Source organism: Harpia harpyja, chromosome 23 (genome assembly GCF_026419915.1).
Source record: "Harpia harpyja isolate bHarHar1 chromosome 23, bHarHar1 primary haplotype, whole genome shotgun sequence".
NCBI lineage: Eukaryota > Metazoa > Chordata > Aves > Accipitriformes > Accipitridae > Harpia > Harpia harpyja.
In genome coordinates, this window is record NC_068962.1 from 16158352 (window position 1) to 16173434 (window position 15083).

The 15083-nt window shown below is 41.5% G+C and overlaps 2 long non-coding RNA genes across 3 annotated transcripts in view; one reads left to right on the top strand and one right to left on the bottom strand.

The window, feature by feature from the left end:
- LOC128135649 (uncharacterized) overlaps window positions 1–15083 on the top strand; it is a 20691-nt gene continuing 5608 nt past the window's right edge. The window contains exons 1-3 of one of the 2 annotated variants that reach the window (XR_008233189.1): window positions 1–1218; window positions 4661–6876; window positions 14599–14713. This is a non-coding gene — a long non-coding RNA (uncharacterized LOC128135649). The remainder of the gene's footprint in view (window positions 1219–4660; window positions 6877–14598; window positions 14714–15083) is intronic. The other variant, XR_008233190.1, reaches the window with a different exon arrangement.
- The window catches only part of LOC128135650 (uncharacterized), a 17691-nt gene continuing 14819 nt past the window's right edge, over window positions 12212–15083 (bottom strand). The window contains exon 2 of the long non-coding RNA XR_008233191.1: window positions 12212–12452. This is a non-coding gene — a long non-coding RNA (uncharacterized LOC128135650). The remainder of the gene's footprint in view (window positions 12453–15083) is intronic.

Sequence of the window (15083 nt, forward strand, 5' to 3'; positions counted from 1 at the left end):
GGCACTGACACACAGCCCCGGCGCGGAGCGGCTGGTGGTGGGTAGGAAGGGATGGCCGGGCGCTGCCCTGACTGGAAACCCCGCTGGGGAGGGCCGGGCCGCCCGTCCTGCGGCTGTGCGGCCTGCCCCCGGCCCGCCGCCGCCTGTGGTGGCAGCGAGGGAGGGAGGGAGGGAGAGGCGGCCCACGGGACGCGTGGGCCTTCGTCCACACGGTCCTGCTTTGGGCTTGGGAGATTTTGGCTGGGGGATGGAGCACGGGCAAGATGTGCTACTTGAGGGGCTGGAAAAACGTGTGAAAGCCAGAGTGCAGAGCCCAGGGTTGCCTTGCGGTACCAGGCCCGTGATGTGTAACCCTGTCGCCAGCCCTGTTACATGTTCCCAAAGACGCCTCGTGCTCCACAGCAGCGCGTCCATCGGGATAGCCGACGTCCCTTTCTCTCCAAGTTCTCGTTGGGATAACACGGTCCCTCTCTCCCCAAGTTCTTGCAAGCCCAAGGTAGGAGCCCTGGGTTAGTTATAGCTCAAAGACAGGTCAAAAGGACATGATGGTTGGTTTTAGGTTAATTTAGAACATCAGGAGCTGGAAACGTAAATGCCAGGGCAGTCTAAAAGGGGTCAGAGATCCACTGGTGAAGGGTGTTTTAGAAATGCAACATGCTACTCTTTTTACGTAGATTATTACACCTTTGGATGTGAACAGCCTATCATTAGCCCTGCTGTAAAAGCAGGATGCCCATTGCCTGCAAATAATTATGGTATATCTTAGCCTTTTGCTTATTTCAGTCCTAAGTAACATAGGCACTTTTTTCCCTAGTGTCACTAATATTTTCCAGTTACAAAGGGTTTAACTGATAAAGGTTAAAAAGAAACGAGCATTTACATTACTAGGAAACACTTAGTAAGCAAATAGTTAACGTGGTACGTTCAGATAAAACTTTTGCCCAGAGGAAGTCCACAGCAGAGTGTAAAACTGACAGGAAGTTGCAGTGAGGCTTCTGGCAAGGAGAGTGGGTGTGGAGGAAGCACAGGCTTTCTGTTTGTAGCACAGAGATAGAAAAGGGATAAAAAAAAGAGAGATTACATTTCCCCAAGTTGCATGATGGAGAGTTCCTTGCTATAAATGTTTGGAGACCGTACAGCTTCAAATGAATGTGTGGGAGACGCTAGAGCTCAGAGCAAACGGAGTCAAAGAATGACCGGTGAAATGAACTGCCCTTGGTAAGAGAAGCTTCATCTAGATTCAAGGCATCCAGAAAGTGACGCATTTAAAAAATATTTTTCTTCTAGAGCGTTGCTCCCAAATCCCAAACGTCATAAAATCTCTTCCAAAGTCCAGACAAATCTCTTGGTGTTTTGCAGCTTAAACCCTTGTGCAGTACTTTGATAATGAATCCCTGTAAATGACGGATAATGCAAGAGAGCTCAGGTTGTGAGAAATCAAGTACATAGAAACCAGTCCTTTCTCAGCGGGGCAAAAATCATTAATGAGAGATGGCAAAATAGATAAAATACAGCCTCTCAAGTAAAAATCATAAGAGCATCTCATGCAGTTATTAGCTGTATAGTGTGTTTACTCACCAGATAAAAAAAATTTCTGTTTCTTCAGTCTTTTCTGTCAGTAGGTATTATTATCAGCACCCAGCAATATTCAGAGGCAAGGAACAAAAAGAAAGATATATCCTCTGCCCTCACAACTTTCTTCAGTGAACTAGATTAATCACAAATAACAAGCAGTGTTCCGGGAACAGATGTGTGCCATTACCGTAATAATATTTTACAGTGTGCCTTTAATTGCCCTGTGTTTTATAGGCAGTGGGGCAAATACTGCTCTTTGCTATACAACAAGAAAACAGGAAGGGGCCTTTGGGAGTCTGAGTGAATCTCCCATGAGCAGATCTTGGCATTTTGAGTTTCATACAGGGGAATCTGAAACTCAGTATTTTAGAAGAAGTGTATATACACGTATATACACATATGGTTTACTTAATATAGACGTGCTTGGAGATCGATCACTGTAACTAGAAGAAATAGGCAATTAGGATCCATTCTGAGCAAGAGACGGAGTGTTCCCTTTTCCCAACTCTCTCAGCCACATACTTTGAATGTAAATCGGGCCCTTAAGTTTGGATTTTCCTATGAATCATCTAGCTAATCCTCAGCGCAATTCGTAAACCAGCTTTACTCATATCAGTGTGACTGGCGAATAGAAATTGGTGCGCTTGTTAAGCATACTCACCTGGTACTCCACAGGGCTTGTTCTGCTCAGCTTGCTAAGCTTTTCACATGTGCCTGAGCTGCTCACTGATGGTTACTCAAGCAACTGTGCCAGTGCGGAGGTGCTCCTATGATAGAGCAACTCCCCAGAGAACTGGGAATATGGAAGAAATGGGGGAGATAGGGCCAAAGTGCTGTTGTGTTGAATAGGAACAACACAGATGCATCAGCTTTCCTTAGAGGGTCTGCCTGCGCCCAGCATCGACCTGGAGTTTTTAAAAGAAGGAGGTCAAATAGCTAGCCGCTTGCTTACCGAACGAAAAAACAGAAGAGACCTGCTTGTGCCCATAAACCTTACTGACAAATAGACCTTTCCGAAGCACCGTACCACTTGTCCTTTGGGCTGTAACTTCTGTCTCCCAATTTACCAGTTGCCTGCCTGTACTTCAAAACCCTCTTATTTCAATGACCAGTGCTTAGCGGGAGCTAATTCAGCCTGCTCATCACTAACGGGGTGAGCTGTCTGATAATGTCATGTCTGTTGTGAGGAACAGCTACAAGGGAACATGGAAGATCCCCTCTGATGGAAGAAGAGGAAGAAAACAGTGACACATCTTGTTAAAAAGCTCTGTGGAATTAGTGGGGGGCAAGGGGGAGTTGGTAGGTTATTTGGGGAAAACAAAGGAATATTTTTTTAAATGATGCTTTAATGAAAGCTTGACAGGGTGGCCTTTGGTCACCTCCATATAATTTTTCTAACTTTGCCTGCATTGTTTTCACTGGGGCTGCACGGGTGTTGGAGCGAAGAATGTGGCTCTATGTGTATTGCAGTTTCATTACTGCTGAAATACAGCCATCTCCGGGACAGAATGCAGAGCTGGCTTGTGCCAGCAAACTCTGAAGTTTAATGGGCATGTGGTGCCAGGGAATGTTGTGCTGGCTGCATGCCAACTAGCTGTGAACTTTTCTAGAAATTTGTCCTGAAGGGAAAAGAAATGTCATTCGGTTAATCTAGGAGGTTGCTTTGCTTTCAGAGAGGAAGCAAAGTTCTCGTCTTTTCTGGTGAATGGACTGAAAGACATCGATTCTTAGCTCGGAGACTTGGTTGTTCCAGCAAGAGAGTGTTTACTAGATCAGAATGTGCTTTGGATCGTGAGAGCAATAAGGAGACATCATCTCCAACGCTAAAGAAAAATGTCTCTTATTTCTGAGACATAGATGTGTGAGGTATCTTCAGCATTTTTTATCCTTCAACATGATTTTCGTTTGATATTTCTCCACACTCAGAAGATTTAGTCATGTAAAGTGGGAATACCTGCCTGCCTGAATAGTTCCTTGAGACATTTCAGAGATGTGTCTTCCCCTGCAAACTCGATGCAATTTCTCTGTCTTCATATCTGTTGATACAGCTTCAGCCTGAGATTTTTACACTGATACTAGTTTATCACCTTCATTTCTGACATAGCTTCCATTATACAGTTCTGCATCTTAACCTCTCTTCATTGCATCTTCTTGATGTATTGCCATTTACTAATCAAAGTTGTTTAAACAGGGGTTTAATCACAAGCTCAGCTGAAACTTGAACTCCCAAGATTTTTTTTTCCCAAGCCTTTTTCACTTTCCATACGTTTACCTCATTGTTGAGGAAAATCCTCTGCTCCTCTTCCTCCTCCAAACTATCTTGAATTAATGCTTTTTCCTGTCGCTTAGGGATGTTCCATGACTCTCCCAGTTTACCTGCCTGTATCTCTTACTGGGCTGACCCTCTTCCCTGCTGTTGGCCCAAATCCTACTATTTGTTCCTATAATACAGCACTCCCTTTTTCTTGTGATTTGTCTCCCTCCCTAGCTTGTGATAACTGCTTTGAGGAGCAAGATTTACCTTTGTTTTTCTAAGCTGGGGAGGAACAGGCAATGGACCTACTGCAATTTAAATTGTAAATGTCAGCATTTATTTACAGGGGTCTCATTTTTTAATCTATTTTCTCCTGTCTTTGAGAGACTACTTTTATATCACTGCAGTTACGTCAGATAAAGCAAGGAATAGCTGTTTCACAACACGGCTGTTGTGAAAGCACAGTACTCTGAATTGCAGAGAGGTTCAAGAAAGTGCCCTGAGCTCTGGAATTTAAACTCTTAAAAATAAGGATTAATTTGGTAAAAGGAAAAGCCTACTTTATTTTATCCTGTGTTGAAAAGATCTTTCAAATTGCATTGGACAACCAGCTGATCAGATAAGGAGCAAGATTGTCACAGCAACACAGCAACCTTAAGTGTTTTACAAGAGTAAATGAAGAATAATGTATCCAATTGGAACTAGAGAGGGAATGTCATTACCTGGAGCAGAATCCGTCCAGGATATGGGCGAACACTTCTCTCAAAAAAAGTGTCACACATGTTTTAACAATTTCAAAGCTTCAGAAGTTTTACTTCCCTGCTTTTTCAGGAGAACACTTTTAGCAGCACATGATGCACAAAGAAGATTACTACCTTCTGAATCACCAGCTCCTGTGATACCTGGATAGTTCTTCAAAGTCTTCCATGAAAGGACTGGGTACAACGGCAGTTAAGTGATGATGATGACTGATACATTCACAGTTTAGATAACACGGCAGTATAAAGTTCTAAACTGATGCTTAGTTTCCCCCATTTATAATTCTGCGCTCTTCCTGAGAATGTCCTTCTTCACTCTGTTACCAGATACTTTAGAATAATGCATTGAGCAGAATAGAATAGCCTGAGCAAAGAGAGTACTGGGACCTTAGTGGTAGTCTCAATCAAGTGTATGGGAAGTGGGTACTTTTGACTCTGCTTTACCAGAACATGAAAGTACGGAATTTTGACTTGGGAAAAGAGTGTTTATAATTATAACTGAATGTCAGTACCAACATTTTAACTATTGTACCTTTCTTTAGTTCTTTGGTTTTTGATTTTGCATTGTTACTCTTTTTTAGAATACTCATTTATATCCAGATTCAGACTCTGCTGGAGACAGAGGAAAAGCTACTGTTGATTTTAATAAGCTTTATAGCAGGACTTAAATTCAGCCCTTGAGGAATGTGCAACGTTTAGCAATACTTGCATTTAAAATATATATTCACTTCTGGTTTATGTCAATATTAAGACAGGAGCAAGTATATTTAATGATGACAGGTCTAAAAATACTCTGTGTTTTTTGTCCTGCTTCCCCCAGCAGCAGAATTATATCCCAATTAACATAGCAATTTACACTGAAATATAGCTATAGATATGATTTTTTTTGCTTCCTTTCGTTTCTGTCCACTTCAGAATCAAGCCTTAACACAATGGGCCAAAAGCATTCACAGGGAAATCATTAGTTACATTAACAGTTCCTTAGTTTTGGTACTCAGTTTGGTTAGAAGAACAAAATGTACAGCACAGAAAGGAGAATTTATTTCCTAACTTTGTGAGATCGTTTTCTCCTTAGCTTGCTTTGTAGACATGGCCTTGTTCTGCCATATCTTTCCTCTGGCTATGGAAGCTGTTGCTGAAACTACAATCAGGAGAGAGGTCTTAATGAGGATTGTTAAAGTCTACACCAAGGAATACACATGTTCCTTGCCTTTTAAAGCTAGCCAAAAAGCAGGATATTTTTTTTTCCTTTTCATTAATCTTTTTTGCAAAACGAATGCATTGTGGGTTTTTTAGCTGATAAAAATTTCTTTGTTTTACTTCTTTCTTAATGAGTCAGTAAATGGCAAACCCCTCAAACAACCATTTCATTACAGTGTTTAGCACTAATTCAACTGTATATTTTAGTTGGGAGGCGGTATTTTAGTGAAACTTTATCCCCCAAATAACCAAGGTAAAAAGAGGAAAATGTTGACAATTATGCTGATTTTGGATGAGTGCATGTATTCAAACCATCTCCAAGTAAGTTGCTACATCTGCCACAGGCCATGGCTCACAGTCTGATCTGGAAAAGTTTTGATGCTTTTTCATGTCAGATGGGTGCTATGATTATCGGTGGCATCGGAGCTGTGCAGAGACATGCTGATGTCCCGCTCTGTGTCCTCTTGCTCCCTCTTGCCATACTCTTTGCAGCTTGCTTGGTTCATTTTAGCCTGTCTTTCAGGGTGGCTTATCAGCTAGTAGGCCTACAACATATTTGCCCCTTTCTGCTGTCACTTTCAGAAGGACTCAGGGGTCAAATCCCTTCTTGTTCCTTAACTGGCCTGAGGTTCTGAATAGATTATTTGTGTAATAGATTTATTTTATGAATCCTTTCATTTAACTACTATGCAGTTCTGCTGAACTTCAAATTGAGGATTTCATAATACCCTATTCCCGTGAGATGTCTGTGTTGTTATATTCAATTTTTATCAATAAAAATATGCATTTGAAATGAAAATGCTGTCCTCTCCAAACCTTTCTTACAAATTCAGAATTCCTTCAAGGTCCCAAGCCTTTTAACTACCTCTGCACTACACAGAATCTTCTATTACAACCTCGAGCAGCAAAGAATTTATTATAATTTGAGCTCTAGACAGTATTTTAACATTCAGAGGAGGCTGAGTGAAGAGGAGCCCTGTGAATCACTACCAAAGATAGGGACGGAATGGAAGCTGTTGCCCCGGTGTTGCGTTTCCTTGCGTGAAGGTGATACTCCTGTTGCCCTGGTGCTGTGTTTCACGTGCTAAGGTGATACTCCACTGGCTATGCCATTTGTGCAGCCTGTTTTGTGTGCCATGTGGCATTTCCAAATTCGGTTCAAGTGAAAGAAGACACAGGGCCATGATTTTAATCATGTAACATAAAATAAAAATTATATATTTTTTTAAATTATATTGTCACTTGAGTTGTTAGTTTTGCTCCCTGCTTTTCCTAACTCTTGTTGTTTTCTACATTTTTCCTTTTCCTTCCATTCTTCCTTTTCCTTAAAAAATGAAAAAAATTATGGGAGTTTCAGACTCCAGTGAGGACACAATCGTTTGCAGTAATGGATTTCATGCTGTCTTTCTCTAACTCATATAATTTTGTCTAAGCTTTATTATATATCATTCCATTATTTTATAAAACAGCAACTTTCCTCCTCCTTCCTTCTTCTAATCTTTATCTTTTCTCTTGTCTCCCTTTTGCTTTAACACAGCAGTTTAAAGATTGCAGGTTAGTTCTGGGGTGGGGTTGTGTGATATAATCAACTTCAAGATAGTCTTTAGATTTCCTTTCTTCCACTACGATACTGAAATCTATGCTCAGAGATCAGCATTTTCTCTTACTTTATTTCTTTATGCTTCTTCAATGATATAAAAAGAGAGGACTGCAGCTTTTTTTCCTGAAAACACTTTAGACTCTTAGATTAGCACAATGTTATTTAACAGTGTTGGTATATAACAGTGGATTCAGAGAAAGAGCAGTGCCTTGGAGATAACAGTCATTTTATAGCCAGTTCTTGCGAATAGCTTTTTATCATTTAAGTGAGTTTTTTTGTCTGTCTTTGGGCATTCAGTAATGGAGGAAAAGCCCTCAGGAGGGAATCCTTCCTTTTATAGAAGAAGTTCTGAGGCGCTTCAGACTTTCCCAGATTGGCCCATGTCCTGCTCTCCCTGTATCTGCTCTGTTCCAGGCATAACGTCGTATTTTAGTTCCCAGGAACATTCTGTGCATGGTTTAGGCTGTTTGTGAAGGCAGCATGTGTGGGGATTGCAGTATACGGGCACATGGACTCCAGAAAGTGAACAGAGCTGCCCACATTATTTAATGTACAGAGAATACCAAGTGTCATCAATTCACTGGGCCAGTAATTCTCAGCATTTTCCATACTCAGGATTTCTGCTCATCTAGCCAGAGTGTGATTAGATGGCTCTGTCAGATTGCAGTGTAGGGAGGACAGTCAGTCATGACTCCTTGCCACGTACATACATTCGTGACACCCATGTTGAAAGGCTGTGCATGTACTTGTCCAAGTCACACTCTGGAGATGTATTTTTTAAATGCTGTGTAATAAGCTAGCTATTCACAACAGAGTCATGAACCATTCTGTCATATAGATGCCTGTCAGCTCGTTACAGCTCATTTCAGGTTTGTTAGTATATTTCCAAGGCGGCTTGGCCCATAATTAGGAATCCTAAACACCACTAATAAGTCTCAAGCCCATTTTCTTTCAGAGTATATCAGTAGCGAAAAGCTTGCCAGCTGAACCTATATGGAAACTGTCATTTCCCTGAAGGACAGTTAGAAACGTATCATATACCCAGTGTCCCGTGGTTTGGTACCAGTGCCACATAAAATAGATTCCATGTAGTTACATGGAATTTGTAAGATGGACAGATCAACCTTAATTCTGCCCTCCTATATATGCAATCACATAATATATAAAGAAATTACAAAATTCATCAAAGAATATTGTTAAATACATGTCCAAAGTGAAATTGAACTAATTGGTTATTTGCTTACCCACACACTTCATAAACATATACATGGAGGCAAATAAACAAATATGCAATTTTTGAGACATCAGTTTCTTAATAATTTGTCCACATTTCTAATAGGTTTTGAGTGACAGCAGTAATAATATTTGGGAAAATGCACCGTAGCTATATGCATGTAAACATACTGTTAGGATTGCTCTGGGAATCCTATTTTTGGATTTCCACACTTCTTTGCAATGAAATGTTTGACCTTCATGATGTATTAACATACAGATTTTTTTTTTTTAATTTAATATACCGATGAAATTGGGGCAGAGAACACAGATGACTGCCTCTGAGCCCTCAGGCTTCTGATTATCTCAGGATAACTGTGCCTTCCTGGAGTTGCTCAACTGCTGCATTAACAGTCTTTACTGTGAAGAAAGCAGCGTTAGATAAACATCATTCGGAAGGCTATCTCTAATTGCTTGAGCCTACAGAAATGATTTGCCCCATGCATCAGCAGTAGATAGGTGTGGTTTTCAGATCATCAAGAAATATCTTTGGCTAGTATCAACTCAGTGCTGTGTCATCCTCTTGTTTGAATTGACACTGAGTGTATCACTTACTCATTCTAACGTACTTGCAAATCTTGATTAAATCACAATAGTTAAATGTCAATATATTCACAGAGGTTTTATAGGCTAGGGGGTCACCTACCTTTTTTTGTGTTTGAATATCTCATGCAGAGACAGTAAAGGACATTTATTTATGCCTGGGTGTTGGCTAGCAGCTGAGGGTGGCACAGAGAAGATGCAGCACTCAACAGAGCATCCCAGTAGGTATCTTCACTCCCCGATTAAGCAGCTTTTTGAAACAAGCCGCCATCCTCGTGCTTGCAGTCGTGACAGAGAGCAGATCTAGGGAGTGAGGAGCTTCTACAGGGCTACCACACGGATTCAAAACTGGCCAGTAACTCCACTGGAGCAGGAGAGCTTGCGGTTGTCCTCTCCGTGTGTTGCTGACAAGGGGTGTTTTGAAGATGACCCTCTTCGCTTCTCAGCTTCACATCTTCAGTGTGTGTTTGCTCCTTTTTACACACCCACCATTTTGTCCTCCTGCATATGCCACCCAAATCTTCATATAGACGTCCTGCAGTTTTCCCCCTGCTCCAGTGCAGAGGCTGTGCACCCTGTGTCACTCCACCTGGAGTTCATCGCTCCTGTAACTGCCAGCACAGAAAATGGGGATATACCCTACAGGAAGCCTGGCAAAGCAGAAGTGTTGAGGTGCTTGGAAACTCCAACTGGAAGCTGTGTCCCACATAAGTGAGGCCACTATTCCAGTAAATGACATCTATTTCTGCTGCGTAAAACTAGGGAAAGATTGGTTTCCTGGGACCATACCATACTTCCAGATTAATTGCATCCAAATGAAATAGAAGGTGCTGATGTTATACTGGCAATATCAGATGTTCCTGTTTCATTTACTGAAAGACAAGTTCTGTTTTATTTCCCCATGAATAACAAGCGGCCTGGTGGCTGTTCCTGGATGTTAGGATCTATCTGAATACAGTAAAAATCAAAGTCATTCTGTGAGGGAAAGAAAAGAAAATATAGTTTGATTGTTGATTACTTTTTTTTCCTTTTTGGGTAGTTTTATGTTAATCTGTCCTCAAAAATACTTTACCACTAACAGTTTGGATATTGATAGAGTATCTATAGCACTGACTTGCCATCAGAATCTATGTCTAGGCTACGTTTTATACACTGCTTTTGTTTAGATCTTCTGTCTTGTTTTGTCTCCAGGGAATTTAGTTTGAACTAACATATCTCCTTTTTTTTATTTCTCAAATTTTTATTCATATGTGACTCTAAATATCATACCCTGTGTCAAAGTATCCATCACTGCCTTGTGCAGATATGTATCAAAGCACATACATGTACACTAATATTTGCCATTTATTTATGTAACACACATTATTTTAATGACATACTACATATACTTACACATACCTATAACATATTTAATTATTATATAGGGCTATGTAATAATAATAATTACAATTGTGTATGAATGTATATGATGAGAAAGATCATAAGAGGATTGTAACAACATGCTAGCTATTACTAGTGGTACTTATTTGCAGAGAGAAAGTTAACCAAAATAACTGTAGTGGATTATGTGTGCCTGAAAAAGTAACTGTCCTGGAATTGTCATTATAATTAAAATTCATACCTCACTTTAATCTAGAGAAATGTTACGAGGTACAGAAACCCCATTGTTATTACTAATAGATTCCCCACGAGTTGAGAGATGCATGTTGTGAGCGTTTATCTGTAGGCAGAAGTTACTGTACTTTTTACAAAGACGACGCATTGCCACAGAAAGGCGTTAACACTTCTGCTCTAACAGTGTGGTTTGTGAACATTGACGGCTTCTGAAGCCTCTCCTCTTTCCAGAGCGAACACTCACAAATCTGTTGTGGGAAGAGATAAATAGCTAGACTTCAATCCCAGCCTGCTTCCACTGCTCTGAACGGCTCATTCAGAAGCACTCAGCTTTACAGACATTTTATCCTGAGGCTTTTATCACTGAAAGGAAGCGGGGACATGACTTCCCTGTTCCCACCGCCTGCTCCCCAGGTTGCGCATGGGTCTGCTGCCACAATAGGCTGTAGTCATGTTTCAGCAGCAAAAACGAAACAAGCCATAGCTACAACAAACAGAGAAAGAGGAATAGTAATAATAACCTCAGCTGTTCTCAAGCTGAGATAGATCCACAAAGTGCCACTGGTATTTTAGTTGCAGGATGAGGATATGTGAACTTGTTTAAATGCTACAAAGTAATCCATTATAATTATACTGATTAAAATGGGAAGGATGGCAGAGCAAGCACTTTTGCATCATAGATATTGGCTGTGAGGTTTTAAGGTCTGAAAATCGTTTGTTCAGTCTCTAAAAAAATGCTTCTGTCAGTGCAAAGTTTAGCAGTTTAACGATACCTGCATTCTATGCAACACATATTCCTTCATTTAAACAAGTCGAGGGTCTGATCTCATATTTATGACCAAGCTAAAACTTACAGAGCTCTGAGTGCACAAGGAATGCATAATCAGATTTTAAGAGACTCAAATCTTCAGCTCACAGCTGCCTTGAATATCCCTTAACAACATCTATTCCTAAGGCTTCCTCGCAGCTCAGAGGGAGAGGAAAAGATATTAATTAAGGGTGCTACACCAGTTCATGGCAGCCAGAGATCCAACCTAATAGTTACAGTCCACAATAGAAAGAAGAATCTTGATGGAGATCTCCAGGATACATATGCTAATTACCCCAAAGATAATGACTGGGTGCAATGGTAGGAGATGATGAGTACTCTTTACTCACACTGGAACCTGTGGGCCAAGTGTAAAATGGTGCCGGCTCCTCTCCTACTGGCTGATGAAGTATTAACATGAGAATCAAAGATACACAGCAATGCTAAGGAAAAAGTCCTATATGAAAACTGCATACATATTAACCAGCAGCTCTTTTGAGCAGAGCAGGAATTTTCAGATTTATATTGATAGCCAAAAGGGGTGCAAGAAACTGGCTGGTGGATTTCAAGTAATGAAAACTTTATCCCTTTCTCCTGTCCTGTCACAGTAATCTAATATTTCTTCTGGGTTTCTCCATTCCACATGTTCTGTATTGTGTCCACAAGGTTTTCCCTATGATCAGTCTGAGATGTCGATCTGCTGAAAGGATTCCTCTGGACCAGAAGACAACTTGGCAATGTGGCCCGTTGTGGCCATCCCGCAAATCTTTTGCCCATGTGCGACAGAAGCTTTCCCGAACGCCCTCAGTACATTTATAGCATAGGACACTGCAACAGAGAGAGAATGGGGTTGTGAGCTTAAATTGAAGTTTACTCTGTCATCTAACACAACATTTCTGAAAGGATTTAAGAGCACAAGCACATAAGAAATGCCCTACAAGATCAGACCAACGTTCTTTCTGGTCCTGTATCCTGCCTTTGGCGCAGATGGGAGATGTTGTACAGGTAGAAGAGCAAGTGAGCCCTGACGCTCTTTGTACCGCCAGCATCCAGAACTGTTGCATCGGGGGTGTTGGAGGGTACCTGGTGCTTTTGATACTTGTTTATGGACCTGTTGTCTGTGCATGTGTTGGAAGTTGTTCAATTGTTGTTCAGCTGAAACCTGACTACATGTCTGAAAATACTTGAAAACTCAGAGTAAGGTTTGCCACTAATGCTGTGCACTAAATAGTTGCAGTTTTATCAGCATGAATTCAAGTCATAGGAGAAGACAAAGAAATCAGTTTCTCTCTCTTGCTTCTTGGACTATATCTTTTCCCTTTAAATTCCTTGGTTCCATCTCTTATTTGTAGCACTTCGTCACATTACTGTTGCTGTTTGAGTCCTACAAGATTCCCAGTCTACCTCTTTGTACACATTTCCTTCTTTCCAGTTCCTGAATATTTTTTGCGTATTAGTTTTTCACTATTTCTTTTCTGTTCTTTTCTGGTTCTTGTACTCGTGTTTCCTTTCATACCATGCATCCACCTTGAAGGAAACAGCTTAGTGTCATCTACCTCATTGCGTTATACTGCATTTATTTCAGAAAGATTTTTCAAAGTAGTTTGCAGAAAAAAAATCTGTGACCCTTCGTGTTTAAACTGGATAGCATATGTGGCTTCTCATGTGGGTTTCTCAACCGAAAGGCAGAGGAAAGCATTTGCGAACAAATAGTGGTGGCTTCTAATACGTGGGAGAGTTGAGATAGGGGCCTGCGTTTCTGTTACATTTGTCAGTAGAAACACAGATAAGATACAGAGTTGTGGGGAGGGGCATAGCCAAAATTTGGAGGCAATCTACTGACCCCCATCTGGCACTGTAGTCTCTTTTGGACCTTTAGATGTCAGTAAGTCTCAGTGGCCAAGTGAGGAGGCACCAGACCAGGTGCCTGAAGCGGTCCCAGGATTTAATGCCGCACGTCCATCCCTCACTTGTAGACAAGTTGTGCTCACTGCGAGGTGAGGCTGGTGAGACCCTCGCCCCCGCTGTCCTGCTAGAGATCATCCCCCCTCCAGGGAGGACCAGGGCAACCTGTGGGGTGCGTGTCCAGAGACATTGCTGTGAGGGCCATGAAGCCATGGAGGTCCATCTGGTTGCCTTCCTCAGTGCCCGGGAGAGCGCAAGGCACAGCGGGGAGTTTCCCAGGCTGGGTCCCCAAAGCCGGGCACAAGGGCACGAGGCAGCTGGGGTAGCCCAACCGGGTTACACGGTGTGCTGTGCAACAGCATTTCCTTCTGCCTGGCCTTCTGGTTGTGCTGCTCTGCTGCTGAGATGTAGTCAGCAGTTTTAAAGCTGCTTTAAAGCTGGCGGTTAGTGATCGTGAGGAGTGGGGGATGCAGAGATCTACTAACTTCAGTCCTCGTCAGGTGTGCCAATAAGTAGAGTTGGGCCATATCTACAGGTTAACAGTCCTTTGTAATGAATGTTCACGTAAATCAGAACCTTAATTTATTAACTGAGCTGAAGAAAACACACCTCCTTCTCTACCATGCACATTTAAAGAGTTCTGCCAATAAATTAAAAATTGCCTCCAAAATACTTTTCATTCCCCACGGATCATACAGCACCTCCTAAGTCTGTCTTACTGTCATTCTCCCAATCTGTTTTGCACTGCTCTTGAACAGAGCTCATACCTAGCAGCAGTTCTTCCAGAGTGCTATGTGTCAACTATAGGTCCTCCTAGGCCTGGTGCCTGTTCTTCTGTTTGTCTTGAACTTAGTCCTCCAGGGACATAAGCAGACTTGTCATTAAGAAGTAGATGGAGTATAAGGTGTTATCAGTACAACTGCAGGAGATTAAAAAAATAAATACATCTGCATTGTAAGAGAAATGAAGCTCTTAATTATTCAGAATTCATCACCTGCTTGGGACAGTATAGCTTTGTGATTCATTAAAAGCTTCGTTTTATTTTGAATTTTTTCCCAACTTTGTACAGTTATATCAACAGTCCCTGTAGGCCTTTCAACCCCACAGTCTGCAAGCAGCTCCACCCTGCAGATGCAGTTTTAAGGAAAGCCACAATCCTTTTATAAGCTAGTTATTATTGAAAGGTAAGGCTACACCTTGGGCACTAATTCTTCCCTAGCTTTGCTACGCGGGGCAAATATGCAGACGGCCTCAACTTTTCATTATCTCCTCCAGTGCAAAGGGAAGTTTGACCAGAGTCCTCCAGTGAGGGAGCAGACCTGCTGCTTCATGCAGTAAAAAGAAGTACTTGCTGTACAAGACCTTCCTTTAATTTTTTTACTAGGGTATCACGGGAAGGTCAGATGAAATCTGGCCCTAGAGCATTTAATCTAACTAATTTTTTTTGTGCAGCTTCTTTCATGTAAACAGTACAGTAAAGCACTTTGCAGAACAAAGGAGTATTTGAGAAGCCTGCTAAAGATGTTGGGTTCATTAGATTCACATAAGGCCAAA